This window comes from Pan paniscus, chromosome 21 (genome assembly GCF_029289425.2).
Source record: "Pan paniscus chromosome 21, NHGRI_mPanPan1-v2.0_pri, whole genome shotgun sequence".
Lineage (NCBI taxonomy): Eukaryota > Metazoa > Chordata > Mammalia > Primates > Hominidae > Pan > Pan paniscus.
The window spans coordinates 5,092,879-5,120,753 of record NC_073270.2 but is presented as its reverse complement, the minus strand read 5'-3'; the positions used below and the strand labels follow the sequence as shown (position 1 = coordinate 5,120,753).

General features: G+C 54.1%; 1 protein-coding gene and 1 long non-coding RNA gene across 3 annotated transcripts in view; one reads left to right on the top strand and one right to left on the bottom strand.

Annotated features, from left to right (window-relative positions):
• Positions 1–26,065, bottom strand: part of SMOX (spermine oxidase) — a 39,564-nt gene extending 13,499 nt beyond the window's left edge. The window contains exon 1 of one of the 2 annotated variants that reach the window (XM_003821328.4): positions 25,885–26,065. The gene's annotated coding sequence lies outside the window, so the exon portion shown is untranslated. The remainder of the gene's footprint in view (positions 1–25,884) is intronic. The other variant, XM_003821327.3, reaches the window with a different exon arrangement.
• LOC129394855 (uncharacterized) lies at positions 1,194–16,253 on the top strand. Its single transcript, XR_008622229.2, has 2 exons — positions 1,194–2,303; positions 11,622–16,253. It is a non-coding gene; the product is annotated as an uncharacterized LOC129394855 (long non-coding RNA).
• Positions 26,066–27,875: the final 1,810 nt, after the last annotated feature.

The following is a 27,875-nucleotide window of genomic DNA, read 5'->3' as shown; positions in this document are numbered from 1 at the left end:
GCTGATGGCTGGGAGGCCAAGGGGGTCCCCAAATCTGGCCCCAGGGCTAGGAGAGGCTGCTTTTCTCTTCCCAGAATGACCCGGAGGGTTTCGAGATATCTGGGGGCCACCCTGAGGAACCACTCAGCTCAGATGCTGTCCCTGTTCCGTCCCTGATTCAAGCCATTTAGATTCCAGTTGTCTTTGCTGGGGTTTAAGTGGCAAAAGTTGCAGAATCTAATAGTATCCAGGATCTAACAGGGAACAAATGTGGGCGGAAGGTGGCTGCCGGACAGCAAACAAGGGGCACCGTCACCCGTACCTAATAAAGCTGCGCATAACTGTTCCCATGACATAGCAATCCCACTCTTAAGAATACACCCAACAGAAAGAGGGCACATCCCACCAAAGACACAAGTCAAAGAGTGTGCACAGCACCTATATTCGTAACAGCCTGAAAATAAGAACACCCCACGGGTCTATCAGCAGGAGAACAGAGACATATACGGTGCTATACGTAGCATATCCATACCACGGACTATTCTTCAGCAGTAGACAGAACCCAACTACTGATACTCCCAACCACACAGATGCACCTCAATCACGCACTGAGCAAAACAAGCCAGAGACAAGGGCACGGACTGTGTGACTTCATTCACACGAAGCTCAGGAAGAGGCAAACCCAATCTATGAAACCAGAGGTCAGAAGAGAGGTTAGAAGGCAGGGAGATGACTGAAGGGGGCAGGAGGGGCCTTTCTGGGTAGACGGAATAAATATCTTAATCTGAAGGGTGGGTACCCAGTGCACGTATGAAGATTCGCTGAGCTGCACAGTTGAGATATGTGTAATTCACTGTATGTATCTACATTGACCTCACTAACAAGATAGTCATTCCTGCCCTCCAATCAATCCGTCAAAGGCTGCCACACTGACTTTCTTCTCCATGCATTTCAGGGTCTGACCACTGAGGTTTCTATCCCACTTGGAACCGCAGCGTCCTTAACATCCCTTAAGTGACATGGGTGAACAAAGGAGGCTTTTTTCGAAATACGCTTAGGCTGAGAAGCTGCTCTTTGTGCCTCCCCCGCCCATTGCACCTGCCCCCGCGATGCCTGGGCCTGGACGGGCATCCTCCCTCCACCCCACCCCACCCCCCACCCACCCTCCAGCCCCTAAAATCCCTCCAAGTCCCCCTGAGACCCAGGCCCGCCAACTCCGTGCACAATCGGTTCCCAAAAGGGCCGGTAGGTGGCGCCCGAGACCCGGAGCCACATCCGGGCAGCCTCCAGTTCGGAGGCAAGGGCTCCCGCTCCCCTTCCCAGACAGCGGGTGTCGCGCTTTCGCTGGGGATGAGGCCACGCCGGGAGCAGGGCGGCTCCGGCCCTTTCCTCCTCCCCGCCTCTGTCTTCTGACTCCCGTCCCTCTCCTCCCTCGCCCCAGAGATGCTAGGTCCTGCCTCCCTCCCGAGAGGACACGGATCAGGGCTGGCTCCGGTCCTCCCCCACCCTACCCCAGGTTCTCCTTCCTGCAAACTAAATTTAGAGGTGAGGATGTGGCCGCCTGCATGGGGCGGGCGGGGAGGGTCAGCGGTGATGCCGCCGGATGTCTGCCAGCCGGGCCGGGACGCTGCGTCAGGTCGGTAAACACGCGGCGTGCTCCGGAGGGGCCGCGCCAGCTGCGACGGGGACGCCGCCACCCTGGGCACCCTGGACTGACGTGGCGCCGCAACCCGCCCGGCGGGTCTGCCCCAGGCCACCCCACACACAGTCTCCTATCCACTACGGAAAGGGATGGCTGCAGTGGCTCTCACGCCTTACTGGTGGAACCCCCTTCTTAAAAAGCTGCTATGGGGGTCAGGGTGTAGCAGGTATTAAACTGGGGGTCCCCCTCACCCCAGGCTCCCTGGAGCACCACCTCTGAAAACCAGGGGACCAGATAAGCTCCAGCGTTGGGAAGCCAGGATAGGGGAACAGCGCTCGGTGCCAGCAGGGCCGTCCCAGCCAGCTACCTGCCTTCCCTGCTCCCAGAGCCATGCATGGCCCGCTTGTCCTCACCGCTCCGTTGTGACCGTCAAATAAGGCCCTCCATGGATGTCACAAGACTGTCAACATTTTCAAGGGCCTCGTGCATGAAAATAATTTGTCAAGTGCAGAAGCTACATCATGAGCAGACTGTCTTTGGAACAAGCTGTGGAATGGACCGTGGAATGAATGCAGGCAGCCACTCTGCCTCCAAGATCAGCACAGAAAGAACCCCCAGCTCCCTGCACCTGGTCTCAGAGACTTTGAACTCAAACAGACATCGCACATGGAATGACACGCAAGTAAGCAGGGGCCACGTGAGTCCCCTGCATTCTGACCCTCACAGCTAATCCCACGGTCCTGTCCCTCCTCAGGCCCTGTCCCAGATAAGCCTGTCAATCCCCGATGCCTCCAGGAAGCCAGAGGAGCCCCCTACACAGCCCACAGAGGGCAGAGAAATGAGTCCGTCCTGTGGCCCTGATATCATCCCATGGAGCCAGCACACCCTGGGGTCCAACTGAAAGGGAGAGAGAGAACATAGCCAGGACACCTACTGTGTGCTAAATGCCTGGTGGGGAGTGGGGGCACTAAGGGGCAACTTGTTTTCTGTTGGTTTGTGTCATCGTTTCCTTTCCCTTCTGGGTTTTGTTTTGTTTTGTTTTAATGTATGAGAAACTGCCTTATTGAGGAAGGAGAATCGCTTAAATGGTACTCGGTGCCTGCCCTGTCCTTCTCTCGCCTTGGGGAAAGAAAGAAAGAAATAACATCCGCTCCTTGATCTGTATGCACAGGAGAAACAGAACACCCTGTACTTTTTGAGCAGATAAAGGAGAGAAGAAAAAAGTGCTGGCTCAGCCAGGCAGGGAAGAGGAGGAGGGCGGGCAACAGACACTTGCCTTCTTGCTCCTGCTTCCATGGCAAAGTGGGGGTGTGAGCCTCTTGCCCAGCGCCTGCACCCACGCCTTGAGGTTATTCTCCATGTCCCCAAGCAGGCAATGCCTAGGAGTGCCAAGAAATCAGGCCAGCCAGGGCATGAGTGCACCCCCCGGTCCCCTGGCAATTTCATCCAAGATACCACGCAGCCAATTCTCCAGCCTGCAGGCCACCGCCTCCCCCAGCTGTCCAGAGCCACCACCACCCTGACTGAAGTGTCCCAAGAGGCCACATTGGACACAGGAAGGCAGCAGGGTATGGAGAGAGGAAAAGAGGGAGGAAAAACCCCATCCTGTGGCAGGGTTGCCAAAGACGGATGAATAGAATAAAGACTCAGAGGTCAGGTGACCAGAGTGGGCACGAGCCACCAAAGTTTGTGTGAACTGCCACTTCTTCATCCCATCCCTGGAACATCCTCCCCAATTTCATTTTGACACCCTCAGAAATTTACGCTCTAGTTGCAGTGAGCTGAGATGGCACCATGGTGCTCCAGCCTGGGCAACAGAGTGAGACCCTGTCTCAGAAAAAAAAAAGTGAAGAAATTTACACTGCAGCAAGTACCTTCTAATGGCCAAATACTAGAGACACGCGTTAGTCCTGGTCTCCAACGTTTGACCCTGCCAAGCCCCGCCTGGAAATGCCCAGAACTAAACAGGAGGCACCACCCAACTCCTGGCACTTTCCTCATTGAGGGCAAATTACAGGACCACCAAGCAGTCCCTAGGCTCAAATCTGGAGTCACCCTTAGTGGGAGACCCTCCTCATTCATCGGGTCAAGCCATGGCAACTCCACAGCCTGAATCATGTCACCTCCACCCCCAACTGCGCCAGAAGCACCCCCCCACCCCGCCTCCTCTATGTGAGCCTCACCCATGCGGGTCTCAATCTCCCAGCCCCACCCTCCAAGGATAAGCACAGCTGGGCATCTCGCTGGCCAGGGAATATAATTTAGCAATTCACTGAGCACCTACTACGTAGCAGGCCTGGGGAAGATCTCTGCATGTCAGCCTTGCCCTCTGGACCCAGCTGGCCTTTCTAGCTTCAGTTCTCACTCACAACTCCCCCCCAAAACATACACACAGACCCCCAACTTCACCAAAAGTCTGGAGCCTCCCCAGCCCAGCCCACCTGAAGGCCTGCAGGAAACAGCCTCCCGCATACACATCAGAGAAGCTGGTTCTGGGTTCTCTTAACGTATGCACGGCCTCGTGTGATTTCAGGGCTGGGTGTTGCTCGAACCACCAGCAAGGCCTGCTCCATTACTGTTTCCTGAAGCAACAGACACCCTTGAAATGTGAGTCCCTCGTACTGGTTCTGCACTGTCACCTGACCCCCAGCCTACCCCCAAAGCACAGGCATCTCACCCCAGGAAATTCTGTTATCTGTTAGCTCAAGAATGAGGCTGAAGCCCCACAGCCACAGAGCAGGGCTGAGGTCCCAGGCTAGACTGGCGAGCCCCTGCCCAAGGTGAGCGCGGCCAAAGCCTGTGAGTGAACCACAGTGGAATCAATCACCCAGCTGGGTGTGCAGTGCCCTTTCTTTAACATTGAAGCCCACCTCAGCATCACCCAAAAATCAGCACATCACTCCCTCTCCAAGAGTGGCTACTGAAACAAAACAGTGCCAGGAGAGGCCAGCCTCCCGTACCCCACACCCTTCCAAGACGCCCCTCACAAGAGATAAAAATCTGGCCAGGTGTGGCCAGAGCTATTACAGGTGGTTCATGCCTGTAATCCCGGCACTTTGGGAGGCAAGGTGGGAGGATCACTCGAGCCCAGGAGTTAAGAGACCAGCCTGGACAACATAGTGAGACCTGGTTTCTACTAAAAATTAAAAATTGCAAACATATTCAGACTGTCTGAAACATAAAAAAAAAAAAATTAAAAAATTAGCCAGTTGTGGTGAAATGTACCTGTAGTCCCAGCTACACCGGAGACCAAGGAGGAAGGATGGCTTGAGCCTGGGAGTTCAAGGTTGCAATGAGCTATGATAGCGCCACAGCACTCTAGTCTGGGCGACAGAGCAAGACCCTGTCTCTAAAATAAAATAACATAAAATAAAATAAAATAGAGCATTAATTTTAAAAAGAGAGAGAGAGCCAGGCATGTGCCTCAAGCCTGTAATCCCAGCACTTGGGGAGGCCGAGGCAGGCGGATCACTTGAAGTCAGGAGTTTGAGACCAGCCTGGCCAACATGGTGAAACCCTGTCTCTACTAAAAATACAAAAATTAGCCAAGCGTGGTGGCGGGTGCCTGTAATCCCAGCTACTCAGGAGGCTGAGGCAGGAGAATCGCTTCAACCCAGGAGGCAGAGGGTGCAGTGAGTCGAGATCGCGCCACTGCACTCCAGCCTGGGTGACAGAGCGAGACTCCGTCTCAAAAAAAAAAAAAGAGAGAGAGACAAAACTCCTACCCATCTCTGGCCCCCTCCGAACACAGGCTATTCCCAAGTGTGCCTGAGCCCTGCCTTTTTCTCAAGGTCACCCCGGGATGAATTTCCTAATCCGCTTCCCAGAGAAGAGTGAGGCTCCCAGGAAATTGGCCCACCTGGCTCACTTTGCCTGGCTCCCCTTGGGGCCCAGGACTCCACCAGCCTCCTCCCTCCTCCAACCCCACATCTGCTCATGAGACCTGTTCAGGGCTGTGGTGCCCTCGGCAGCAGGGGACAGCTCACTTGCCCCCTTCCCGACCAGCCTTGGGGACTTTAAACCTCTCTTCCCAATGGAGACTTCTGGTCCCTGAGGGCAGCAGCCCCACCTCAGTTCCCCATGCCCCCTCCCCACCCCCCCACCCCCACCCCACTCTTTCTCAGGTTTCTAACAGGAAGAGAGGGAGTGGGAGGGAAGCTGGGGAGCTGCTCCAGGGGCACATCTTTGGACTGCCTGGAAGTCTGGGGAGGGATTTGGATTCTTGAGGCCCCCCAGACAATGCAATTATTCTTCAAATGTAAAAACGCCCAGAAATCCCAGACCAGCTGCTTTGCACAACGGCCCAGACAAAGGGGCTCTGTGTCTGCGGTGAGGCTCCTCCCACCCCTCAACCAGGGAGGGGCTGGGCCCCAACTCCTCCCAGCCAGACCCTCCCCAGCCTCCTCACTCAGGCTGGCCAGGAAGTAAAAGGACTGCTGGGCCAGGCTGGGCTGCCACGGAGGGAGAATCGGGGTGCAGGTGTGGGGAACAGAGCAGGGGCAGCTCATGAACCCAGGAGACAGAAGAGGAGGGAGAGAACACTGGCCCAGACCTGGGAATCAGGCCCCAGCTCGATCTCTACCTTGCCAGGTGACCCCTGGGCCAGTGTTTTCCCTTCTCCAGGCCCCACTTGGCCAACACCTCTGAACTCACTCCAAGGACGCACCCTCTGTACCCCACAACCTGGGCACACTTGTCCAAGCCCTATCTGATATTTAAAGGCTCACTTTGGTCTTCAAGCTTTCCCATCCGTAAAATGGGGATAGGTACAGCTGACTTGTAGGAAGATTAAATTAGCACAGGTAAAAGGTGTGGCCACTGCAAAGGTCATCTCGGAGAGGGCGGGAGAGGGAGGAAGATCCCCAAACAGACCAATACAGAAGTCACCTTTCCTAGGGCCCAGAGCTCTGTCTCACTTATGGAAGAACCCCAATCTTCATCTGAGCTCAGAACCCAGCCTTCACCTTGGCCCCAACCCTACTATCAGGCTGGACCTTGATACTGACATCATGCAGGCACCTCACATCTGTATCTGACTGACCCCAACCCAATACTGACTCGGCCTGAGCCCCTCAATCCTGACTCAGCCTGACCATCCTCCCCATTGTTGAGGGGAAGGGGCATCAGAGGTGGTGGCCATTAGCCAGCTCCAAGCTCATGAAAGGGAAAAGCTTGGGAGCCTCTTTCAGCAGAGCCCCCGCCCCCAGCAATGTCCCCTGGCCCTCACAGGCCAAAAACAGGGAAGGACTCCATCATCCTGCCTGGCACCCAGACTTCTTTCCAATTACATTGTCATTGCTACCCACATTTCTTCCCTAAAATCATAAAGTCCCTAAAAGCACAACTTTAAAAAGGCTTTGTAAGCGAATTTCAGATGAGAAGAAGGGAGCCAGGGGGCCTTGGCAGGCATGTGTTGCAAGGAGAAGCAGCCATTGATTCAGTGCATGGAGGGACAGAGCCAAAGACACGGCCCCCACAGGCACTGGGAGGCAAGAGCAGGAGGCCTCCGGGAGAGGTGAGCACTCTGGGGCCGACTCTGTTTCCCTTGGTGTCCTGCATACCACCGAGGTTCATTGTTTCAGGACCCTTTTGCCTGGGAGGCATAAGGTGATTTTATAGCTCCCTGTAGGGGCAGACCCAGGAGACTACTCAACTAGAAACCTAACTGGGGGTAGAGGAGGGGAAGAAAGCTCAGAAAGAAGCCAGAGAGGCTGGGAGGGCACAGTGGCTCACACCTGTAATTCCAGCACTTTGGGAGGCCAAGGCAGGAGGCTTGCTTCAGTCTAGGAAGTCGAGGCTACAGTGAACCATGATCACACCACTGCACTCCAGCCTGGGAGACAGAGCAAGACCTTGTCTCAAAAAAAAGAAGTCAGACAAAGGGCAGGGTCTTTCTGAAGGCTCACTGAGGGCCTTGATGACAGTATCAGAGAGAGAAACAGGTAGAGATGGGCCAGAACAGAGCTTGGTACTGCAGTTACTTCCCCAGGCCACACCCCTGCAGCTTCATCCCAAGCCTCACCCTATAGGTCCTACCTTCAGCAAAAATTAGCAACTCGATCACACTCTGACAATAGATCACACTCTGACAATAGATCGCACTCTGACAATAGATCGCACTCTGACAATAGATCGCACTCTGACAGACAATAGATCACACTCTGACAATAGATCGCACTCTGACAATAGATCACACTCTGACAATAGATCGCACTCTGACAATAGATCGCACTCTGACAATAGATCGCACTCTGACAATAGATCGCACTCTGACAATAGATGATCACACTCTGACAATAGATCACACTCTGACAATAGATCACACTCTGACAATAGATCACACTCTGACAATAGATCGCACTCTGACAATAGATCGCACTCTGACAATAGATCGCACTCTGACAGACAATAGATCACACTCTGACAATAGATCGCACTCTGACAATAGATCACACTCTGACAATAGATCACACTCTGACAATAGATCACACTCTGACAATAGATCATCACACTCTGACAATAGATCATCACACTCTGACAATAGATCGCACTCTGACAATAGATCGCACTCTGACAATAGATCGCACTCTGACAATAGATCATCACACTCTGACAATAGATCATCACACTCTGACAATAGATCGCACTCTGACAATAGATCGCACTCTGACAATAGATCGCACTCTGACAATAGATCGCACTCTGACAATAGATCATCACACTCTGACAATAGATCACACTCTGACAATAGATCACACTCTGACAATAGATCATCACACTCTGACAATAGATCGCACTCTGACAATAGATCGCACTCTGACAATAGATCGCACTCTGACAATAGATCATCACACTCTGACAATAGATCGCGCTCTGACAATAGATCGCGCTCTGACAATAGATCGCGCTCTGACAATAGATCGCGCTCTGACAATAGATCGCACTCTGACAATAGATGATCACACTCTGACAATAGATCACACTCTGACAATAGATCACACTCTGACAATAGATCACACTGACAATAGATCACACTCTGACAATAGATCACACTCTGACAATAGATCACACTCTGACAATAGATTAGATCAGGCGCTAGGCACAATTGCTCTGAACACCTCCTGTGAACTTTTCAAGCTCTGGGCCAGCCCCACCAGCTAAGTTTCCACTTCCAGGTTTCTCACACCCCATGCCTTGCTTCCCATCTTTGTGTATGTCTGTCTGCAGATGTCCCTGGCTTGCCAGATAGATAGTCACCTCTCAGCAGGCAGAACCCACATTCTTCCCCTCAGATTCCAGATCTTCCAGAGGTAGGCAAGCTCCATGCCCTCTCAGCAACCAGAGATCTGCTGGGAGGACTATGCCACTCCAGATGTTCCTAGAGAAGATGAACTGCCCAGCAGCAGCCTCTGCCACTAACCAGTGTGGCCTTGGGAGAGCCAGTTAGCACTTGAACCTCATTTTCCCCATTTGTCAAATGGGGAAAATCACCCCTACCCTGAGAGAGGCCAGCCCTGACTCCTGAACCTATTCACCAGCCTCCTGTATCCCCAGCAAAGTCTACTGCAGCTCCCTTTAGTGGCTCTCAGGATAAGACCCCATGGTCTGGATTCCCTCCCTGTGAGCAGGACCTAACATCCCAACTCTGAATTCCCCTCCAGGAAGTCATCAACCACGAAGGTGTAAGAAAGACCAGGCCCAGAACAGTGGCTCATGCCTGTAATTCCAGTGCTTTTTAGGAAGCTGACGTGGGAGGATTGCTTGAGGTCAGGAGGTTGAGACCAGCCTGGGCAACATAGCAAGACCCTGTCTCTCCAAAAATAAAAATGTAAAAGTTAGCTAAGGCCGGGTGCAGTGGCTCAGGCCTGTAATCCCAGCACTTTGGGAGGCCGAGGCAGGCGGATCACGAGGTCAGGAGTTCGAGACCAGCCTGGCCAACATGGTGAAACCCCGTCTCTACTAAAAATACAAAAATTAGCCGGGTGTGGTGGCGCGTGCCTGTTAATCCCAGCTACTTAGGAGGCTGAGGCAGGAGAATCACTTGAACCTCGGAGGCGGAGGTTGCAGTGAGCCAAGATCACCCCACTGCACTCTTGCCTGGGCAACAGAGCAAGACTCTGTCTCAAAAAAAAAAAAAAAAAAAAACTTAGCTAGGGCATGGTGATGCACAACTGGAGTCCCAGCTACTCCAAAGGCTAAGGTGGGAGGATCACCTGAGCCCAGGTGTGTAAGGCTGCAATGAGCTATGATCATGCCACTGTACTCCACTATGGGCGACCTTGTCTCTAAAGAAAAAAACACCACAGAGCCGGTCACTGTCCTGGTGAATACGTTGGTGCAAGACTGCCCTTGGTAACAGCAGACCAGGCCACTGGCAGAGGAGGGCCAACAGGCGATGGTGCTCACAGCTGCTCGCTTCCTTAGAAAAAAAGTCTCCTGACACAGCCGAAACCCAGAGAGGGAATACTAGCTTCAAGACCAAGGTATCAGCCCTGTTTTGAGGCACCCAAGTCACCACAGGCTTCGGCGAACCCCAGGAAGAGACACTTCTCTTACACACACACACACAAATCATGAAAGCATATTTCCTTATGTTTCATTTGACGACCCAACTTAATAAATAGTCCTATCCTTTGGGAACACCTTATAGTACCACAGCTTTCACACAGGTCCTGGGGTCTGATGCTGGCTTTGAATACCAGTCATTTGAATCCCCACCACTTATTAGATGAGTGATCTAAGCCTCAGTTTCCTCATCAGTAAAATGGGGATAAAGTGTGCCTGCCCCACAGGGGTGTGTGACAATGCATGCAGATGGCTTATCCCAGAGCCAGATGTGTAGCAGCAATAGTCCTTATGTTTTCCTACAGGCCCCGGTCTGCACACTAGTGGTAGTCACTGCAGGGAAGATCGGGCCCGGTGACAGGCAGGGGTGGGGATGAAGGAAGCCCAGCCAGTAGACAGATCACAGATCCCCCTGCAGAATGATTCCAGAGCAGGGCCCCAGGCCTCAGAGACAGCCACCCTACCCCACAGAGACACTGTTATGGAATGACAATGGGAAGAACAGGGGATCAGGATAGAAGGGTCACCCCACTATCCTACTTGGTAGGGGTGCTTGGAGCTCCCAGGCTAGGGTTGTGAAGCTGCAGGTGCAACAACAGGACAATTTATGTGGCCACCAGCCTCTAAGATGCCCCTCAATGATCCCTACCTCCTGGGATTCGTGCCTTGGTGTAGTTCTCTCCCAAGTGGACCATTGCAGCTAACAGGATATTGCAGAAATGATGGAATGTTACTCCTGAAACTAGACATAAAAGACACTGTGGCTTCCACCTTGCTCCCTTGGGCAGCTTACTCTGGGAGAAGCCAGTCACCATGTGGGGAGGACACTCAAGCAACCCTGGGGCAGCCCACAGGGCACGGAACTGAGCCCTCCCATCAACAGCCAAACCATCCTGCCAAGCATGTGAGCACACCATCTTGGAAGCAAATCCTCCTGCTCCCTTCAGATGACTGCAGCGCTGGCTGACACTGTGACTGCAACCTCATTAGAGACCCCGAGCCAGAACCACCCAACTAAACTGCTACCAAATTCCCAACCTACAGAAACTGTGAGCATAATAAATGCTTACTGCCATTTTAAGCTACCAGTTTTGGAGTCATTGGTTAGCCAATAATAGGTAACTAAGAGTCAGCATCTCTCTCTCCCCAGAGACTCCCCAAAGTGGAAGTCCCCAGGTAAACACTCCCCCAACCAACCCCTCTCAGGGCCCCAGACCCCGCTGTTCTGAAATGCAGAGCTAGGATGAAGCGGGCAAGGAGCCTGGCCCAGGCCCTATAGCTTACAAGGCCCAAGAGACAGGAACTTCTCCCAACCAGTACATTAGACTCACCTGGAGATTTTTACAAATAACCCCTACCTATACCAGGTCATCTAAATTAGACTCTCTGGGGTGGGGCCCAACCATGTATTTTTTTTTTTTTTTTTTTTTTTTAGGGACCTACATGATGCCAATGTACAGCCAAGGCTCAGGTTCCAGTTGCAGCCTCCTGGCCAGCCCACAGCCACTGAGGTCTGACAGTGCCGGAGAGGAAGAGGCAGAGACAGCCACAGGGCCAGGCAGTGCCCAAGCTCCCTCCACCATGGGCTTAGGCTTGGGTCTCCCTCCACCCCGCTGCTGCCCAGCTCCCAAAGCCCTCTGCTCTCCAGGCATACAAAGCACCTCAGGCCACACAGATGTCCTTGCCCAACCTTGCTCACACACCGACACACACAGCCGCATCCTCCCCGTCTTTCTCTCTGCATCTCAACACCCTCTGCAGGTCCAACCTCTGCACTGGGACTGCTCCCTTGGAGGACAGAAGCCAGGAAGCAGGAATGGGGTCTAGCTCTGAGTGATCTTGGAAAGACCATTTCCTCATCCGCAAAATGGGAATGACCATCACATCTGTTCTGCTCTCTGCTGGGTCCAAGCCTCCTCATCAGAAGTCCTTAGAGAGACCTCTATTTGTATGTTTTGTCTCCCCCAAGATGCACCCTTGCCTGGCCCTGCATCAGCCCCTGGAGATTCCGCAGCAATGGATTCAAGAGACAGGGCCCTGCCCTGAGCTCACAGCCAGTGAACTCAAAGGTACAGAAATAAGGATCGTGAAGAATTCAAGAGACAATGGGAAGGAAGACCTAATGGAGGGTGGAAGAGGGGGTGGAAATTCCCAGGAGAGAGAAGTGAGCTCCACGCAGGGAAACTGCACGTGCAGAGGCTCAGAGGCACTGCTAACAGTATCATCTCTCAACGTGTGATTCCAACGCTGTCCCTTTTCTCTCTCTCCGGGAACTCACCTGAACTGGCTTGGAATCCCCTGGTCCCACACTATGCACTCTCCTGAGCTTCCTCCCATGACTGTGGCAGCCGCCTCACCCCGCCCTGGGAGTTGGGAGTCGGGAGTGGGGAGTGGGGAAGCCTTCCAGCGTCAGGTGGGGAGAACACACCTCCCGCCTCCGCTCAGAGCCAGCCCCAGCCCCACCCGGGCCGCCCTGAGCTTCCCGGGCAAGTCAGCCATGCAGGTTGGCTCCCCGAGGCACCCTGGGGAAGGGCAGGAGGCACACCTGCCAGGAGGCACACGACCTGCCGCCCAAGGCACCAGGAAGGGGGCGGGGCAGGCACAGGCGCTGGAGACACACAGGCCCTGCCACCCGGTGGCCGCCGCCGTGAGTGGGAGTCTGGATGGGCACCGGGCAGGCGGAGGGCACATTCCCGGCCTAGGGTGGGACCAGTGCTAAGGAGACTGGAGAAAAGCACAGACAGGGTTTGTGAGTGAGCCCTAAGGCAGGGACGGGAGTAGCAGGGGATAGATTTTTCGTTCATCCAAAAAGGTTTCTGGAGGGCTACCTGTGCCACGCACTGTCCGAGGCACTGGGGACACTGCAACACCCAGACGCCTCCCCTTAAGGATCTGTCAGGTCAGGGAAAAGCAGGGCGGGGAGACAGGAAACTAACTGCTTGCACAGGGGCGTCAGGGAAGGCCTCCTGCCAAGGCAACTCTGCGGCAGAGGAGGTGCAGTGCTGTGTCAACCTCCTGGGGACTTGCTGAATGGCAGGATGTGGGGTGAGGGCAAGGGCCACATCAGCATGACCTGGGTGACCAGGCATGACACCGCTGGGACAAACCCAGACCAGTTCTAACTGTGTCAACTGGTCATCATCTTTGCCCTTCACAACAAGCTGATGGGGTCAGAAAAATGACAGAAGCCAAATACCTCAGTGCAGGACTGCAGTGGGGAGGTCAGCCCAGGGGTCTGATTATTAAGCCCGGTTCTCTCCTCCGGGCTATCAGCAGGGTTGGGAGAGCTTCTCCAAGCCGCCTGCCATCACAGGGCCAAGCACACCCCCAAACACAGCCCCCTGCGTCAGGCATCACCTGCAGTCACGGCCCTGACGTGAGTCAGTGTCCCCAGCACCACCCAGCACAGAGATCCACCCATTCTGCAGCCCGGGCACTTGACACCTGGGAGGTGTGAGCTGGCAGCTGAGGGGGTGGCTTCCCGGTGGGGCTTCTCCCCTATCCCTGCCAGGAGCCGCAGCCTCACAATTCTGGGGTGAAGGAGAACAGCTCAGTCAGCACTTTCCGCTGACTCTTTCAAAACCACTTACAAGAACTGAGGCCTGTGAGCTCAGCCCGGGCGCAGTTCCCCCTCAGCGGCCCCTCGTGACTCTGCACAAAGCCCAACTGTGCTTCAGCTCCAGCCCCGGGGAGGGGGTGGGGTCTCCGGCAAGCCCATCCTGTCTCCTGAGCCACAGGGTCCCACTCTGCCCAGCCTGGGACCTGTGCTTTCTGCCCACAGGAGACACGACAGCCCCAGTGTCAGAGCTGTCTGAGCCGTGCTGGATCCAGGCAGCCTTCCTCCCTGAAGGTGGAGACGGGCCTTCCTCCACTGTAAACCCTTTTCCAGCACAAATACCTCTCTTATGGTGTCCACACAACATAATTTATCATAGAGCCAAGGTGGCATGCATAATCACAAAACGAAAAAAGGAAAATATCCAAAGAAAAATCGAGTCACCAGATGAACCTCACAGCAAACCTCTATTTTACCCCTCCTGTGCCAGGCCCTTTGCTGGGCACTTTCCATTCACTGCATCCTTTAATACTCATAAACTCTCTGCTGCCCATTTTACAGATGAGGAAACAGGCCCCAAGAGGTTCAGAGGCATGACAGAGGCCACCTGGATGGAGTGACGGGCAGGGCAGGGCAACACTGCTCAATCCCTGCTCCGACCTCAGGCCCCCGCACTCAGCCTCCCCAGGGGTGCGGCAGGCCCGAGGACTGCCCTGGTTCAACAATTCTCCCATCTTACTCCTCCCCACATACTGATATGCACACACTGTGCCAGGCACTTGGGGCTGGCAGGAGTCATCTCAAGGCCTGATGGTTCACTCCAGCTTCACTGCCAAAGCCTGGGGCTGCCACCGGGAAGCTACCTGCTTTCTGGCCTGGGCGCTTAGTGGGGTCCCTGCAGGTCACCCTGGTCTCCCTGCCCCATGCAGCTGGATTAGGCTTGCCAGGCACTAAACTAGCCAGGCCCCAGTCCTTCACCCTCGATCTCCTCCTCCATAAATAGGGCCAGGGACAAGTTCTAATTGCTTTGGCCAGCACAAAAGAAAATTCAAAAAGCAAGTAACTCATAACTGCCTCTAGACGGTCCTCGATCACTGGCCCGAGACCTTCCCCTCCAGATGACTTCAGGGTACATTAACTGTGCTCGCCTAAGAAGTCCACAGGATTAACCAATAAAGCACTTTCCACAGAATTCAACCATGAAGCACAGTCCCTCACCCAAGCGAGGGCTGGAACCAGGTCTCAAAAGCCACTGGGGTTCATTTCAGAATGCACACAGGGGCCATGCGCCCATGATTTCATCCATAAGACCCCTATGAAGTGGAGACGCTGAGTTTGGACATAAACATATTCTTTAGGCCCTTTTGTGGAGTTCAAAGAGAGAATAACTCACTAGCTTTTGAAGCATCAAGAAAGGTCTGTTCTTAAAATCCTATCATCGTTGTTATCACTCTATTTTTAGCTGAATACATCTGAGATACAGAGTGCAGTGCCAAGCATTTTGTGTAGAATACCTCAATCCTCACATCAATACCCCCATACTACAGAGGAGGCAACTGAGATTCAGAGAGGTTCCACAGCCTGCTATCAGCCTGCCTCTAAATTTTACTTAGTAATATATTAAGCCTCAGGCCTTGCTCTTTTTAAAATCTAATGAAGAAGCAGCTGGGCGCAGTGGCTCACACCTGTCATCTCAGCACTTTGGGGGGCCGAAGTGGGTGGATCACTTGAAGTCAGGAGTTTGAGACCAGCCTGGCCAACATGGTGAAACCCCGTCTCCACTAAAAATACCAAAATTAGCCGGGCATGGTGGCAGGCACCTGTAATCCTAGCTACTTGGGAGGCTAAGGCAGGAGAATCGCTTGAACCCAGGGGGCAGAGGTTGCAGTGAGCCAAGATCGCGCCATTGCACTCCAAGAGTGAAACTCTGTCTCAAAAACAAAAAAAAAATCTAATGAAAAATTCAAGTTCATTGTCTTTCCTTGAGTTACTTTTTAAACTCCAAACCTTTTCAGATTAACTCTCAAGGTTTTGCATTGTGTATGATTTTTTTTTAATTTTCCAAAATAAGAGAGAGTAAAAGGTCCCTGTGTGTTTCACATTTAAAGGCATCATTTAAAAATATTTCCTAAGAATATATGCCCCTTGGTGGTGCTGGGTGTCTCCTGCTTGAGTCATCCTAAAATCTAGCCAACTCAGCCTGCAAGGAGTATCACCACCACCCGCCAGGATCAGAGGTGTGCTGGCTGAGCTGGGCTGTCCTGGAGGTCTGGTTATGGGTGGGGAGCAGTTGAAGGTATGAGGACAGGCTCTGAGAGAGCCATGGGGTTGAGGAAAGGGCATCGAGACAGATGTCCCAGAAACTGAGTGAGACCCATCATGCCTCACTCAGGCCCCACGGGGCTGCATGGGGAAGACAGGACCCATGTGTCTGCCAGGGCCTAGCACAGAGTTGGCAGGGGTGGCTAGATTCTTTGTTCTGTTTTCTAATAAATTGCAACTCATTTCCAAGTTCTTGTTCTTCTGGCTTTAAGTCACACCTTCCTTAATGCCGTCCCTCAAGAAGCAGGTGGAGAAGAAGGGAATCTGGACTAAGGGGTGCTGCAGTGGCCCCCAGCTAGGCCACCATGCTCCACCTGAACCCAGATGCTTTTCCTCATCCTCCAACCTCCCAGCCCCAGATTTAGAGAGCACTGGGCTCCTACATGCTTGAGGAAGAAAGACAAAGGGGCAAAGGAGGACAAGAGAGTGGAGCTAGGGCTGGGTAGGAAAATCCACTGAGCATGCCCCACCAGGGCCTTCGGGTCAGGTCGGAGGGCCAACGTTGCCCCACGCACCACCGTAGCTCCTCCTGGGTACTATTTAAAATACCACACCCCGGCCGGGCGCGGTGGCTCACACCTGTAATCCCAGCACTTTGGAAGGCCAAGGCAGGCGGATCACGAGGTCAGGAGATAGAGACCATCCTGGCTAACACGGTGAAACCCCGTCTCCACCAAAAATACAAAAAATTAGCCAGGCGTGGTGGCGGGCACCTGTAGTCCCAGTTACTCGGGAGGCTGAGGCAGGAGAATGGCGTGAACCCGGGAGGCGGAGCTTGCAGTGAGCCGAGATCGCGCCGCTGCACTCCAGCCTGGGCGACAGAGTGAGACTCCGTCTCAAAAAAAATAAAAAATAAAAAATAAAAAATACCACAGCCCATCTCCCCCACCTGAGCTGCTGAACAAAGAGCCTCACACCGCAGAGGAAAGGAGGTGTGGCAGAGGCGAGGCAGGGTAGCCTCACCGACTGCCCTGAGAGTCTGAGAATGAGGGTCACGTCCGCAACTTGGCCCCTCCCCCAGCTTCATGTCCATGAAGGGGCACAGCACCGCCCCCTCCCACAGCCCACCATCACTCACACCCTGCCTCATGTCTCACTAATGCACTGCTCTGATCACATCACTGCCCTGCTCAAAACCTTCTGTGGGCTGCCACAGCCCAGTGAACGAAGGTAGTCCCTGATGCCTCGTCCCTGCCCGCAGGCCACTTGTCCCCTACACACACCCACCAGGATCCTCTGACTCTCAGACTCAAACCTGTGACTTCTCATTCTGTCCAGATCTCCCCACCTAACTGGCCATTCCTCCAGGAAGCCAGTCCTGCTAGCTACTCACACCCTCATTCTTCTCCTCTGCAGGCTACTCTGGTCTAACCAGGACCCCAACCTAAGCCTTGTGCTGCTTTCTGCTGGCTCTTGTTTTCTTCCCTCATGTCCACGATGACAGGGCCCTCCCCAGGGTCCCTCCTCCAGCCATGTCAATCCAGTAGTAAGAGCAGCCAACCGGTATTAGAGTGTCACAACAACCCAGCCACCCTAGGAGGGAGGTAATATTACCCTCATGGTACAAATGAGGGAACGGAGGCACAGAGAGGCTTAGTTTGTTGTCCAGAGTTCACAACCCTGCTGTGTTAACCTCTGAGATGAAAGGCTGGGGAGAACTTGCAAAGCGAGGAAATGCCCGGGAGGTATAAGGAAAAGGCCCTCTCAGAATCCAGAAGACGGCCGGGCACAGCGGCTCACATCTGTAATCCTAGCACTTTGGGAGGCCAAGGTGAGCAGATCGCCTGAGGCCAGGAGTTCCAGACCAGCCTGGGCAACACGGTGAAACCCCGCCTCTACTGAAAACACAAAAATTAGCAGGGCGTGGTGGTGAGTGCCTGTAATCCCAGCTACTCGGGAGGCTGAGGCAAGAGAATTGCTTGAACCCAGGAGGTGGAGGTTGCAGTGAGCTGAGATTGCGCCACTGCACTCCAGCCTGGGCGACAGAGCGAGGCTCCATCTCAAAAAAAAGAAAAAGAATCCAGAAGACCCAGGCCCAGCTACCTGGGGATCCCAGGCACCAGACAGGTCCTTCCAGATCCTTCCTCATTCACCCAGTGAGGCAGAGCCATTGCCACAAGAACCCAGGGCTGGCTCTCAGCCCAGAAATACCAGGGAGAAAAGGAAGGATGGCAGGGAGCTTCCTGGTAGAGGTGGGATGGGCACATCTGAGGGCCCTGGTCAGTTGAGGTCCCCCCAGGCACTGGCAGGGGGGTAGTAGTCGCTACACCCAAAGGAAGGTGGGGAGGCAGACATGGGGGGCAAAGATTTACAGATGAAGAAACTGAGGCCTCAGAGGGGAGCCTGGCATCTCTCTCTCTGCAGTGCCCTCTTCTTCTACTGATTGTCCAAATGTGCCCATCCCACCAAGTCTACCTCTACCAGGAAGTCCACCTGTGCTACCATGTTCGTGGCCTTCCAGTGAGCAGCATCTTTCCACATCAGCTTTTCCCAGCAGGTGTTTTCCTGGTGGGTGGGACATTATTGGCAGTCATTTAAAAAAAAGATTTCCATGGTCAGATCAGGCTGGGAAACACTAAACAGTTTCTTTTCTACAGGACTTGTCAGGACCTTTAATTCTCTTAAAGGTATTCTGAATCTCCCGTAGGGTAGTGGAGTGAATTTGCCAGTTTCTACCCTTATTTGTCCCCTGAACGCTTGAGATTGCGCAGAACAGTCTTTGAGAAATGTTATCCCCTCCCATCCCGCAGGACGGCCTGGCCCAGGGGCAGGGATCAAAGTGGGGTGTGATTGGCTTGGCCTTGCCCTCCTTTGAGGAGGTGTGTGTGGGATATCTGGGGAGCTCAGACTGAGAGCCAGTCAACCCCTACCCTGCCAGCCCCTCATGGCACTGCCCAGGGCAGTGGAACCTTTGCCCTTTGTGTCTGCCCTCTGTACCTTCCTTTGGGTGTAGTGACTGCTACCCCCCTTCCAGCAACTGGGGGGACTCAACCCACCAGTGTCCTCAGATACGCACCCCAGGCCATGCAGAGCCTGAGGTGCAAGGGGCCTTGGGAGACCCCCAAAACAACCTGGATGGTTTTTTCCAAGCAAATTGCTAATTCGACCCCATCATTAGCATGTAAGTTTTAATATTAACTTTAATATTTAATATTTAATATTAAACTAAAATGTGTTAAGCTGACTCTCTGGGAAGAGGCAATGCCCCACCCAACAAACCGTGTGATAACCCCCCTGGAGGGACCTGAACCCCTCAGTTTACAGATGAGGAGACTGACACCTCAGAGAGGAGCAGACACTTGCCTGTAGTGGCCCAGCCAGGGCAGAGCAGAGAGAAGCATCCAGGCCCCCCCACTCCCACGTACGCCGCAGAGGTGGCCAGAGTGGGATAAGACCCCCGACAGCAGCTCATGTAACCATCAGTGACAGCAGCTCACATAACCATCAGCGGCAGCAACAAGGACTTGGGCCAGGGTGACAGGCACTGCACACACTGGGGTGATGGCCCGGCAGCTGGGGAGACTACGGTCTTTTATGAGGACACGTCACAGCTGGAGCTAGAGGGCTGGATCAGCAGTTTCCCCAATCTCTCGGCCCCGCCCTGGCTGGAGGAAGGGTGCTCACCCCAGATTGGTTGCCCACAGTGCCAGGCTTGGCTGTGGACAGAGATAAGGTGCCCTCCGTGCTGTCTGCATGTCACCCTGCCCTGGGATACAGTCACCCAAGATACCCCCTCGTGGTCTTGGGAGCTCCTTACAGTCAGAGGCCCTGGAAATCAGATCTATGTTCCTGGTCTATGACCCAAGCACCCAGAGGCCCTCACACAGCCCCAGCTCCCAGCAGAGTGGCCCCTGCATCTCACATCTTCTACAGTCCCCTCTGTCCTGCCCCCAGCCCACCTGCACCACCCCCACCCCCTACCCTGGCAGCTCCCTACACATCCCGCAACACAGGAGCCTCAGGAGCCAAAGTAGTTCCCTGTTCCACCCACCTGAACTGCACTCGTCCCTCAAGACTCCAGTCTAAATCCTTGCTATACAAAGCGTGCTCCATGGAGCAGCAGCATTGCACTGCTAAGGAGCTTATTAAAAATGCAGTCTCAGGCCAGGCACAGTGGTTCATGCCTGTAATCCCAACACTTTGGGAGGCTGAGGCACGTGGGTCACTTGAAGCCAGGAGTTCGAGACCAGCCTGACCAACATGGTGAAACCCTGTCTCTACTAAAGATGGTGGTGGGCACCTGTAATCCCAGCTACTGCTACTCAGAAGGCTGAGGCAGGAGAATTGTTTAAATCCAGGAGGCGAAGGTTGCATGAGCCGAGATCCTGTCACTGTACTCCAGCTTGGACAACAGAGCAAGACTCCGTCTCAAAAAAAAAAAAAAAGAAAGAAAGAAAGAAAGAAAGAAAGAAATGCGGAGTCACAGGCCTCACCCCAGACCTGGTGAATCAGACAGGACAGACATGCATTTTAACAAGCTGCCTAGGTGATCTATGTGCATTCAAGTTTGAAAAGCACTTTTATAGACCACTGCTCTAATCAAGTAATTGCCCCCATGCCCTATAACCTTCAAAGGCTCCCCAGGGTCTACTGAATCAAGGCCAGACTCAGCAGCTTGGCAGCCAAGGCCTTTCCCAACCTGGCTTCAACCCACTCCAGGCCTGGCTTCAACCCACTTCTCCTCCTCCACCTTAGGAAGGCCATCCCCTCCTCTGTCGGCCAAAGCCGCCCAAGATTTCAGAACCCTCCCAAAGCACCACCTCCTCTGGGAGGAGACCTCATTATATCACACCCGGCATGGCTCACGTTTATTTCCTGGAGAGCAGGAACCGTGTCCTGTGTTCCCAAAGGCTCCGAACACCAGGCTGGGGCACAGGAGATGCCAGGTGCTGACCACAGCTAACAAGGCCCAGTGTCTACTTGTCAGGAAGTCCACCTCAGCTCTAGCCTGCCCGCCTCAGGCTTGGCCACAGCCTTCACTTCAACTCAGCAGACAAGGACTTGGGCACCGTGGACAGGCCTCCCCCATGCTCCCCTGCCAGAGAAGGGAGCCCTTCCTGACAACCATGAAGGCTGGTGAGCTTCCAACAGCAATGTTTTCCCTGTGCCTCAGTTTCCACTAACCCTGCCTCCCTCTCTTCCTAGGAGGTTGGCAGGATCTGTCCAGATAGATGAGCAGATCCCCTCAACTCTGGGGCTCAGAATTCAGAGAAAACAGACCCCATCCCTGTGTGGTCAGCAAACCGTTCCTCAGCCAGCCAGCCAGGTCCCTGGGAGGCCAGGTCACCTGCCTAGAGTCATCCTCGTGCCAAACAGGAAAGCCTCCCAGGGCAGAGCTGTCACACCCTCCTCCCTCCTTCCTGGCCCAGTTCCTCAGCCTGGCATCCCAGGGGAAGCCTTTCCTCCTTTCAGAGTCTACAAGGAGAAGGCACTCAAGCATGTGACCTCCAGGGAGCAAAGAAAAAAAGTCCCTCTAATCCCATTTTACAGGCAGATGACGAGGGCAATGCTAAACCCAGAAGGGTGACATTCTAATGATGGCATCTCGGGCAGAAAGCGGTAGCTGAACCAGAAGCAGTAGATCTTCCCAGCACCCCAAAATCACAGTGTACGTGATGCCCAACCTATTGGCCTGGGTCCGGAGCCCCTCCTGGAAGAAAAAGTGGGGCATGAAGCAGAAAAATTCGGTCACCCACTCCAAGCGAGGGCCCCTTCTACCTTCTTTCCCACCTCCCCAGCCCCCAAGGCCAGGCACCTCTGGGAGGCAGGAAAAGCCTCTTCTTAGGAAGCCCTCGGCTGACACATAACTGAGAGGCATGAGAGAAGTGGCAGAGTGGACTGATCTCAAGCATGGATTCTGGAGCCAAGTTGTTTGGATTCAATCCTTACTCTGTTATTATTTAGTTGTATGACTATGACTCAGTCCTCCCATCTGTAAAATGTTTGGATTCAATCCTCATTCTGTCACTATTTAGCTGTATGACTGTGCCTCAGTCTTCCCAGCTGTAAAATGGGAATAAGACCTACCTTATAGAGCTGTTAAGAGCATTAAAGGAGTTAACATTTGCAAAGTGCTTAGAACAATGCAGGGCATGCAGTGAATATGCCAGGGCCCTGCCCTGCCTCTTGGCCTCTGCTTGATTCCTCCCATCCAGGATGCCCTCCTCATCCCTACCTATCCCAGCTCAAGGTCTTTCCTAGGCATGCCAGCCCAATCCCAGATCTGGACCACTGCCCCTAGTTCTAGCACCCACGTCGTGGTGTTACCTCAGTCCACCCCTGTCCCCCTGTCCAGGGGTCAGCTCCCCTCCCTCCCAGATCTGAGGTCCCCTGGCTCTCAGCCTTCCATTCTGAGAGTACCAGCCACACAATTTAACACTCAACTGGCTCCTCTGTGCAAACAGGAGAGCTGTGGGTAGAAAGGCAAGAGTCTAGAGATAGAGAGAGACCACCCCAGGGCTGGGTACCCAGCAGTCACCCAAGAGAGTGGGCTGAAATCAATCCCTGGCTGCCCAGGCTGCCCACATCTTGTGAGCTAGAGAATCTCCCTCCCACCCAACATGCACACATATCCCTCTGCTGACCCAGCTTGCATTTCTACCAAAGAAAGCAAAGGAAATCATTTACCCCAACCACAGTGACACACACACAGACTCACATCCCACCGGCTGCCCTCGGCATACAGCCCTGCCCTCCAGCCACGCATACCTTCTCCACTTCCCTTTTTCACATCCCATTGGCGCCCTTAGATTCTTGCAGCAATCTGCACAGTTGCTTTTGTGGAAAGAAAATAAAAATCCTCAGGGTCACTTGAAGTTTAAAGAGGACTCCTGTGCTCACTGCAATACCCACCTCTCTGCCCAATCCAGCCCCAACCTGCCCACCTGGCTGAAGATTTCCTGGGCATCAGCTACATGCCAGGCACTGTGCTAGATGCTCCAGATACAGCACTGGTCCATTCAGTCAAGGTTCCGGCCCTTAAGAAGCCAGATAAGTCAAGTATACAAACAATTGTAACAAATGGTTGTGAACTGTGATAAATATAATATAGAAAATAAGTCAGGTGCTACGATTAATTACGGGGGACTTCCCAAGACTGGGAAGGCATTTGAGGAAGGTATAAGTAAGTGAAGACCTTAAAAATAAGGAGAAAAGCCAGGCCAGTAAAGGGCACTGGAAAAACACTCCTGGCAGAAAAGATAACACGAGCAAAGGCCGTGGGGCAGGAGAAAGCTTAGGTTGTCCAAAGGGCAGAAATGATTCAGATGTGTCTGTCAGGGAGAATGCAAAGGGGACAGTGGTCCAGATAAGGCTGGGGAGGTCAGCTGTGGCCAGACTGGGAAGGGTCTGGTAGGCTGAGGGAAAGCTTTGAGATTTTAATCAAGTGTGATAGGGAGCTATCACGAATTTTAGAGAAATGAGATGGTCCTATCAAAAGTTTCTATAACATTCTCGCTGCTCTACTAAAATAGATCAGAGAAGGGCAAGTGCAGACCTGGGGAGAGGGTTACGCGGCTTGGCTTGGCTTGGGGCAGGTAGCCTGGGGCCTTAACAGTGGAGTCAGAGCACAGAGGGCAGGCTTGAGATCAATGTTGTGAAAAGAACCAAAAGGACTTGCTCTTGGTGGAGTTGTGCTCCTGGTTTCCCATCTTTAAAAGTGAGTAGATGGGCCTGGCGCAGTGGCTCACGCCTGTAATCCCAGCACTTTGGGAGGCCAAGATGGGTGGATCACCTGAGATCAGGAGGTCGAGACCAGCCTGGGCAACATGGTGAAACCCCATCTCTACTAAAAATACAAAAATTAGCCGGGCGTGGTGGCACATGCCTGTAATCTCAGCTACTTGGGAGGCTGAGGCAGGAGAATCACTTGAACGCAGGAGGTGGAGGTTGCGGTGAGCCAAGATCACGTCATTGCACTCCAGCCTGGGCGAAAAGAGCGAAACTCCGTCTCAAAAAAAAAAAAAAAAAAAAAGTGAGTAGATGATGGGCGATTCACTGAGATGGGAAGGCCTGGGGAGTGCCATCAGGGTTCTGTTTCATCCATATTAAGTTTTTTGTCATCCAGGACATCATAAATCATCAGATGGGGGGTTAGGTAGAGAGGCTGGGGCTGGAGATAAAATCTGCTATTTAAAACCATGAGAATGATGTACATTTAAGATCTGTATGTTTGCAAATTGATGCTTGATTTTTAAAATCATAAGAAAGAATGAAACGGGGAAGGGTTTGTAAATAGACCAGAGAGAGAAGCGGCTACGGACAAAGCCCTGGGGCCCTCCAACATTTGGAGCTGAGTGAAGGAGTTGTCTGAAAAGAAGTCTAAGAAAAAGGGCAGCCAAGGAGGGAAGAAAACCAGAAGCCAAGGGAGGATACTGGTTCTTGAAGGAGAGTGTTCAAGGAGACCAGGAGAGGTGGAAGAAGACTTGCTTTTGGGGGCGTGGAGCTCACTGGAGAGCTTGGCTGAGGCTGTTTCAGTGAAGGGGTGGGACCGAAGTCAGGGCAAGCCAGCAAAAGAACGGAAGAGCTGTGCTCTGAAGGAGCGAGTGCAGAAGGCTCTCCAGAGAAGTTTTGCTGTGAAGGGAGGAAGGTCCGAAGCTGGAGGGAATGAGGGATTAAGGCAAAAAGGGGGCTACAAAATTGGAGAGACAGGGTGCCAAAGCATATTTCTTATAATGCTGTGGACAATCCAGGGGAATAGAAGCCACTTCTAACACTGGAGAGAGAGGAGGTAACTGCAGAAAGGGGGACAGGGAGAGGACCTTGGAGTCCAAGCGGAGGTAGGGCCAGCGGCAGGAATTGGGATGCCCTCTCCGCCTAACAAGAGGCCAGGGGGCAGTGGTGGCCGAATGCAAATGTGGGGGCTTCACTGCACACACTTTCGGATGCATGGCACCCCGGCCCGCGCCGCTCCCGGTAACCCCAGGGCACCTACTGCTGGCTCCAATCACGGCCAAGTTGCCCCCACAGACTGGTACGTGATGTGCCACCAACAGCAGGTTCTGCAAACAACCTGTGGGCACCTCTCACTATACGTGCCGGGCACCGAGCGTATCTCATCGGGCCAAGTCCCCCTGGCGCAAGCTCCGCGGGCCCCTCAACTGCTCTAAAGGAGCCCTCGCCCCTACCCCAGGGCAGTGGCTTCCCTCAGCCCCTCCCACAAAGTGAGCCCTCCAACACACCCGAACCCTTTGCGAGCCCGGCTCCCGCCAAGCCCGGGACAACCCGTGAGCCCCTAGTTGGCCCTTAAGAGAAAGCTGCTCCTCACCCTGCCCGGGGCCCCAAGGGGACCACCCGGACGCCCGGAGCCCAGAGGGGGAAGTCAGCACAGCCCCTCCTGGCGTTCGGGCCATCACCCGGGAGCCTTCTGTCCTCTCCCCGGTGCCCACCCTCCCGGCAGCCCGAGTCGTCGCGGGGCGTCGGCGCCCGGCTTTGTCTGCGCCCATGGAGCGCGCCTGCAGCGCGCCCGGGACGCTCCCCTCCCGCACGCAGCCCGGGGGTCCGTCCGGCCCTCTACCCCCGGCGCCCGGCCCGGGCCGAGCAGCCCTGGCGCCGGGATCGCCGCCACCCCGGCCCACACCACTGCTTACCCCGGCGGAAGCCAGGGGGGCGCGGCGCCCCCTGCTCCCCGCGAGCCTCCCGGAACGCCCCGCACCCCCGCCCGAGCGCCCGAGCGCCGCGCTGGCCGCCCCAAGCCCCGGGCCCGCCGAGCCCTCGGGGACCGCTCCGGGCCCCTCACCCTCTCGCGGCCGCCGCAGCCCCTGCCTGCGCCCGGGGGAGGCTGAGAGCCGGGGCCCGGGGCCGGAGAGCGGGCGCACCGTACCTTTCCCTGCTGAGCCGGGGAAGTAAGTCTGCGGCGAGCGGCGCTCCGGTCTCGGCCTCCTCCGTCTCTCCTCCTCCGCCAGCCGCCTGGCTTCCTCCTCCAGCCGCCGCCGGGACCGTAGGGGCCCGAGCCAGCCGCCGCGGCCTGTGTGGGGCCCCGCTCCGCCTCGCGTCCCCTACCCACCCCGCTCCGGCCCGGCCCTCCGCTCCGCCTCTGGGCGTGGACCCGCCGAGCTCCTCCCCGGGCCCGCCCCGCCGGGAGCCGGGAAGCTAGAAGCCCCTGAAGCCGGAGACTGCTGGATCCCTGCCTCGGAAACCCGGGTCCCGCGCCCACATCTGGGCCCGCACCCCCTTCCCTCCCTAGCAGGGGCCCCCCCTCCCGCAGGGGACCCACCGCGGGACAGGCCCCGGCGTGTAGCACAGGGCGGCGGCAGAGGTCCAGAAGCCAGGAGGGTAGAGGTGGCCCTGGAGAAATGGGGTTTGATGCTCCCCTCCAAGAGGGAACCGCTTGGGGACAGGCTTCAGGACTGGGGCAAGTGAATTTCAGGTGAGGTTTCCTCTCAGCAGAAAAGGCCTTGTCATTGCCCAAGCTATTCCATCCCCTGGAAGCCTCTTCTCCTCACCCCTCCCCACAAATCCCTATGCCCTCTTGGGGTTAAATGTTAGTCTACATGTCACAACCTCCTCTGTGAATCCTCCTGGGTCACCAAGGAGAGCAGAATATTTGTTAGCTCTCAGAATTGTATCTCCTGGATTTGAATTCTGCCCCTAAGTAGCCTTAGGTAAGCTTAATCTCTTTGCTTCAGTTTCTTCATTTGTAAAACAGGGTTAATAAATAGTACCTACTCCAAAGAGTTTATTAAATAAGGCCGGGCGCGGTGGCTCACGCCTGCAATCCCCACACTTTGGGAGGCCGAGGCGGGTGGATCACCTGAGGTCAGGAGTTCAAGACCAGCCTGACCAATATGGTGAAACCCATTTCTACTAAAAATACAGAAATTAGCTGGGCGTGGTGGCGGGCGCCTGTAGCCCCAGCTACTCGGGAGGCTGAAATAGGAGAATGGCTTGAACCCGGGAGGCGGAGGTTGCAGTGAGCCAAGATCACACCACTGCACTCTAGCCTGGGTGACAGAGCAAGACACCATCTCAAAAAAATTTTTAAAAAAAAGTTTATTAAATAAAAATATTAATATGGACTTGATGGATTACAAATGATGGGAAACTATGCAAATTGGCTTGGTGTAAGCAGACAGGTAATTTATATGCTCACATAAAAGGTGGTCTGACTGATTCAGGTACCAAGAAGCACAAAATACATCAGGATTTGGTCTTCCTTCCCCTATCTTTCATCTCTGTTCTTTGCAGTAGGAAGTTGGCTTCCAGCAGCTCTAGGCTCCACCCTCACAGCCCAAGTCCTCATTTATTTCAGCAAAAAGCCAAGGTGACACCTAGTTGCCTTGGACTGGTTCACATATCATTCCAAACTAATCACTGAGGTTCTGATATTCAGATTAGTTGAGTCTGAGTCACACACCCATCCCTAGAGTCAATTCATCCTAATTCATGTGGTGGAGAGTGAGGAAAGGTGATTTCAGGGGCCTGTTTATCTTTAGAAGGTGAACGGACCCAGAGCTGCGTGCCAAGAACACATTAAGTTCCCAAAAAGTATTGGCCATGGTTGAAGACCTTCATTACATTTCAGGAGTGCCAGTACCTTTTGAACATCTTTCTATGTTAGGGGACCTTTCCATGTCATGAATCCCCAACCCCTCCCCACATGCCAAAGCCAGAAACACTCTTTCCCAGTCTCCTTTGCAGCTGAAGCGCTGGCAGCAGCCAGGCCCTGCCAACAAGATGCACCACTGAAAATTAGTGTATAGAAGTGAGCAACGCTGGGAACATCAAACAGAATGTATCTTTAAAAAATAAAAATAAAAAAGAAGAGAAGCAAGCCATGTGAGGAGGCAGGAGTCACCCAGAATCCACCGGGAG